Genomic DNA, 6,589 nt, shown 5'->3' with positions numbered 1-6,589 from the left:
AGTTGCAACATCTCCGTCCCGCCGCCACACACGACTGTCTCCATGTGTCCACGCTGGTGTGTTTTACGTCCCACCTGGCATGTGACAGTCAGAGTGAAAGCGTTGGTGGTGCTGCAGGAGCGTCGATGTGGAGCTGTCAGTAACAGATTTCACGAATTAGTCTTACGAAGAGACATGGAAAGACATCACAGAGGCTGCCTGTCGTTTGGCATCCAGCACAGCTTATGGACTAAACTCCTGACTGAAAGTGTTTTCATGTCTGAACTGTACTTTATTATGACAGGGTTATCGGATTTCACCAATTACTTTGGTGAATGCATAAAAATATATTTAAAAAAACAAGACTACAGCTGCAATTAAAAACTATGTAAATAATAATCACCATTAAAATGTGTGATTGTCTTTATTGTCCGAATCCAACTTAATTGGACAGTTAACCTTTTACAATGCAAAGAGAATATCTAAAATATTATATTAAGTATAAAAATAGTGCAGTGAGTGTGTTTAGAGAGAAATTAATGATGAAATGAGCAGAAAATACTATCTAAAGGGAAGTTGGTTGAGGTTAATTAGAATTTGATGAATTACCTGGTTGAGCAAGCGGCTCAAGTACTTGGGCTAAAGTCCCTACAGTAGCGACCTGGGTTTCAGATTCCAACCCTCTCATGTCCCTCCTCACTTGCCTCTAAAAGAAAGGCTTAAAAAGACAAAAATATCATATTTACTCTCTTCTGGTACCTATGTGCAGATATTGGGATAATTACAATTGGTTCCAGAATAATAGCTGTTTGAGGAGTTCACAGTATGTTCACAACGGGGTCTTAAATGTCAAATAGCATTGTAGAAATTGCATTTAAAAGATTTAACAGCAGAAACAGGAGCCCGTTCATGTGTGTTGTTTAATCCGTGTGGCAGACTATGCAGGGTACGTTGAAAGATTTCGGTTTTGGCGCCGACAGAACTAGACTGGCGTAAAGTGGTGACACATATCCAAGAGAAAATTTCACCGAAAAACTCAGTGTTGCGTGATTTAGCATCCCATCTAATTCCATCAACTCATCTATCTCTTGATCCCCCGAGGAGGTGTGACATAGAAGCCAGGAAGCTGGAGCCGATGCATGTTGGAGCTGGTAAAACCCCTGAGTGTGGAAGTGCTGGAAAGTATTAACCCTGAAACGGCTGGCTGGAGGAGTGGGTGTGTGCTGCTGCGATATGGGTCTGAGAAGGAAAGATTTCCCTGTTGGTGTGTGTTAATTAGGCTCGAGTTAGTGGGGCTTGCTACAGCTTGTCTGATGGCTGACCTGGAGAGACGGGATTACCTCCTCCAGCTGCTCTCCTCCCCGCTGCCTTTCCTAATGCCACCTTTATTAAAGGGACAGGTGACACCGGACGATCTCTCACTTAACACAACTGGGCCATTCGGTAGTAAAGGTGTGTCGTAACCAACTGGACAGAGAGCAGAGAGGCGGCAATGACGGAAAACTCAGTTTTGACGCACCTTTCATGCAAATAGTAACCATGCATGTCCCCTGACCTACATTTCACAAATTTACTAGTATCTGTCTGCACACGCTGGATCAGGGAATGGGGAACAGTGGAATTGATAAAACAATAAATGGAGCTGGGCAGAGTCCATGGCATGAGATTGTGTGGTTGGCATGAGAGAGCGTAGTACGATGTGGGTGTGAGCATAAACATTTGCTGTGCAGTTGAAAGTCATCTGCAGAACAGTTGATGTAAATGTGATAAGAGCCGTGGACGGTCCAATGAATTCCAACATACTGGTCCCTCCTTGTAAAACCCACCATTTGCTATTGTCATGCAGGCGAGGCCATTCTTGTCATTTCCTCTCTAATACACTCTAAATACACTTACACACATACACAAAACACACTCACAAGTGCACTGCCCCCCAGCAGGCTGTGAGTGTGGACACCTGGTCTGGATCTAGAGGCTGAGGGAATTCCTGAGAACTGAAAGCTTAAGTCACCAGATTAGCCAATACAATCCACCTATGGGTTAATCAGCACGTAGCATCACATCACACCGCAGCGTGTGCAACGTTCATGTACTCTCACACACGAGAAGAAACTCCAGCATGAATCTAAAAAGTAAATGCAAAAACTTCTACAAACAGAATAGCAACCACCAGATCCACAGTCCATCCAACGGTCCGTTTCACTTAGAAACTACACACCATGCATTAGCCCTCTTAGAAAAAGTTTGTTTGCCACCTCTGAGACGCAGCAAAGATGCCATTTGCAGCATTTATGGTGTTTTGCTGACATGAGACATTTGCTCACCCCAGCCTGTAGAGAAAGTCCTGGATAAAAGGCTTTTCCCTTAAATCCCAGATAGCCTCTGAGCTCCAAGGAGGACTTAGCCGGCGAATGACAGCCAGGATGGGAGGTGGGACAGGGGTTTTGATGCCGGGGCTTATGGCTGGTGCCGGGGTTGCATAGGGGGTAGGTAAATATTTGGGCCAGCGGTTGTAGTTTAAGTGCTCCCTTTGGCAAGTTGTGGCGGGTTGGCTGGTTGGCTGGAGTCGGAGCAGTAACAGGTACGCAGCTGCGGGGTACTTCTTGTTTTTTGGATGCACAGGAGATGTAGAAAGGTAGAACACTGCACTGGGGGCAGAAACGTCTGTGTGGGTGGGTGCAGTTGGCTATGAGGCCCCTTGAATGGCACTTTGCAGCTGCCCTGAATGTGCGTCTGTCTGTGTCAAATGCTGCGTCCGGTGGTAAGGTCAGAGAATGCAACAGCTACCTCCCAGCACGACCAGTACAAGCTCCCACACACACAGCTGTTGGCCATGCAGTCAGTACAACACACAGCACCTGTCTTGCATGCATGTGTGTGTCTGTGTATGTATGAGAATAGGCCGAATGCTTCGGAGCGTGTGAATGGCACAACCTCTGTGGCTCTTCCTTTTCTGCTGCTGCACTTCAATCCCAGCCTGCTAAATCCCCGCCTCTATCCTCTCCCGCCTGGCGCTAAGTCACATCCTTCCTTCCTGAAAATGTTAACTTCTCCGATAGCTCATTAACTTCATTACCGAGAACGTGAGAAGGTCTTGGATCATCCGCATGGTTCACTGATACGTTTGGAGCATTCATTAACGGAGCTACAGTGATGGATTTTAACTGAGATGTTAGGGGATCAATGCTGTAATGAAGGGCGTAGTGTGTGGGAGGAAGCATTTATTATCGTTATCAGAAGTAATAAAACTTTTGCCCCCTAACAATGGGCTCCCTCCCACGTCGAACGGATGTCAGTGTTGGTCTTGGGCCACCTTAATTTGTGGAAACGTCGCCTTAATGGTGTCAAGGTGGCACTGCAATATAAGCACATCATCATTCATTTTATACATAAGACAAAGGGCAAGTGTGTCACCGTCACCTCGAGCCCAGGAGCACTTTTCCTATAGCTCCCCTGCTGCAACGGACACGCAGATTTAAACATTTAGATGTGAACCGAAATGGGATCAATAAATAATGAGTCAAAAAATGTCACGTGTGTCACTCAATCATCCGCATTTCACGTTATATGGCAGCTTATCAGAAGCTGCAAATTACCCACAGTATTGGCTATGAATATGATTAGCATTCTCATTTTCCCCAAGAAAACTCTAATAAACACAATCACATTATATCGGAATTTATTTCATACCTTTCTGTGCATTTCCTTGAGCAAATGTGGCAGTCATTGGGATTGCATCAAAGTAAACTAGATATTGTAATTTCCTTAAATTTAGAGCAGAAAACAAGTTATGACAAAACAGATTTGCTCGCCTCCCTCCCCTGGATGGAACCTCATAAAATAGCTGAAGGAGCAATATGTGCAAACAGAGCTCAGGTCGTTTCACTGCAAATTACAGATATATGTTTCAATTCTACCTTCAGTCGCTGCATTAAACTGTTGGCTATAAAGCTCACCACCTTTCTCTGACCTTTGGTAAAGATGAATATTCTATAAAAGCAGGTGATGAAGTAAATCCAATGGCATCATCATCAATTGTACATTCTGCCGCATACAGCTCATCTAAGGAACAGTAATAAGATTAACTTTGACACTGTTGGTTCCAAACTGTTGCGTACTTAAAGTCACCTTGCTCACATTTCATGTTTAGAAAATACTAAGAATTTTAAAAACAGTGCAGTTCTGGATAGTTTTCTGGGGTTTTTTTCTGACATTTTGAATGTATTTGTGGCATTTGTTAGCATTTTGCATGACAGTGAATGACCCTTGACGGCCAACGCTACAAGTAATGTACAGTCGACCTCCGTGGTGCACGTCAAAGTTCTGTTAAACCTCTGATGACTGAAAATTGTTTTGTTTTCGACAATCGCTGACTATTTACCTTAACTTAGGACAAAGTGGAGGCTGAAACATTTTCTTGATAGGGCATGCATTTATCATGGTAAAAATTACTTTATTTGTTTGGGGAGGGGGAAGTTAGGTCTGATTTGTAATTATACAATTATCTGGACACATAACATTTAATTATTCTGTGAAATGTCATATACTCTGTAAAGAATATCAAGTAGCTGAACACTTTGACTGGTCAAACAATATGAATTACTTGGTGATCTGCTGCAGCTACAATGTGCTCTGACTGGTATTTTGAATTTTCTCAGATACACGGTCCATGTCTTTTACGGTCCATCTTGCATCTGTTCAACAGGCATCTTATGCACGTTTAGCATCACAATCATTCTATATAATTATGAAAAAATGCTCTGTCTTTATTTCATGAATTCAGTTGGTGATGGCAAATGACAAACCTCAACCAAACTCACAGTTTTGACCACATAAACACATGACTCAAAACATGAGTATTATCTATTTACTCATTTCTTCACAAAAACATACCCTCGATTTATCCGTAAATGGCTTTTAAAAATTCTGTCACCTGAAAACAAATGCAGTAATATATAATTTGCACAGAAACTGTTTCATGTCTGCTATATTTCTTTTGGTTCTAATGTGCCATTTGGTGTTTACTCTAATCCAAAAGGTTGAGCACCAGAGTGAGTGAACAGATTTTTGACATGGGTGGGCCCTTGTGGATCTGGCTGAGTTGGGGATTTAGAGAAAAGGTCTGCATGTAGATTGGAGGGCTCCGAGCTTCTCAACAGGACTGCACAGTCAGGTGACAAATGGTGCCCCAGGCCAGCCGAGTGCCAGAAATGGTCCTCTTAATCAATCAGAGGTCAACATGTAGCCTCTCTCCAGACTGCCTCCACCCTGAGAGGCAGCCATCTGATGGAGCACTTAATGCCAAGACAAGAAGGACACAACCCTTTTCTCCTAGTTTAGAGCACTAGTGCTGCTGCTTACTGTCATCTCATCACTTCTATAAAAAAAAAAAAAAACGGGACAACTCACAGCGGAGACGTCTTTCTTTTGCTTGTTCGTTATGACAGCAACACTAAGTCAACTGAGACATCAATTTGACAACTTTTAATTGTTTTTTTTGTTTTTTTTATTTTTCATTTTAAAATTCTTCTCTTAACTTGCTCTGTTGAGTTTTTCATATCCTTAAAGCCTCTGATTACTCGATGGGAAACGGTCATGTTGCCGTAAGCCTCTCTCTGGCCTCAGCACCAACCTCCAGCCTGCAGCCCCCCCATCTTTGACACATGGCCATCTGTAGCAGGACTTCAGGCAGTAAATAAGGGAATAGAGGGTAGAGCACCTCTCTTGTAGGCCCAACCTAAGGCCAAGCCCATGCATTCTGTCCTGCACCCCGGGGCCCACCCGTGCACACCCCCTGGGGTTGACCTACACACTGCAGGGTCCCCCAGGGAGCATATCAGGCTTTAGGAGTAGCACAGGCCTTCTGTCTTCTGTCCACCCCCCACTCTCCACGCATATCACTACACTCTCCCACCATCCGTCTCTCCATCACCCACCATCCATACATTCATCTGTCCATTCCCACTATCAGCCCAAACGTTTGCTCAGACTCAAAGACCTTTGTCAGTCACCCATCTGCTTCACTCTTATTATGTTTGCAATTGTGTGTCCGTCTAATCATCGATTCTCCCATGACTCAAAGACGTGTCGGGAAAAATCATGCTCTTGCGCGGTTTTTAGATGAATAAAACAAAACCTGATATTTTACAGACTGATCAAAATACTGAAGCACCTCTGTGTAGATTTTCTTCATTTTCAATATCCTATTTAAATAATCAGACTAGAGAAAGGCTGGAAAATTACAAAGAGAGTGTGAATTACTGTTTTAATAATCCCACTGGGTTGGTGAAAATTCATTTGAAGTTGCAGGAAAATTGAGAGAAAATAAGACACAAGCAGATTGTTAAAGGCAGCAGTCACGCACCAAAGCTATCAAAAGCTCCTGAAATGGTGTCACATTGCCATTACACTACCAATAAAATTGTCAATTCACTGGGAAAAAAAAAAAAAGTCAATCAATAGACCCACCAATCACCAGCGCCCACAGATCCATATATCTATTCATCCACCCTGACACTCGAGACCTGCATCTGGCAAACCTTAGACACATTGATTCATCCATCTTTCACCTCTCCCACGGAGGATGTCGTGCTGATTCAGTCCCCACAGG

Source organism: Stegastes partitus, unplaced genomic scaffold (assembly GCF_000690725.1).
Source record: "Stegastes partitus isolate 25-593 unplaced genomic scaffold, Stegastes_partitus-1.0.2 Scaffold64, whole genome shotgun sequence".
Lineage (NCBI taxonomy): Eukaryota > Metazoa > Chordata > Actinopteri > Pomacentridae > Stegastes > Stegastes partitus.
Note: the sequence above shows the minus strand (reverse complement) of the source record.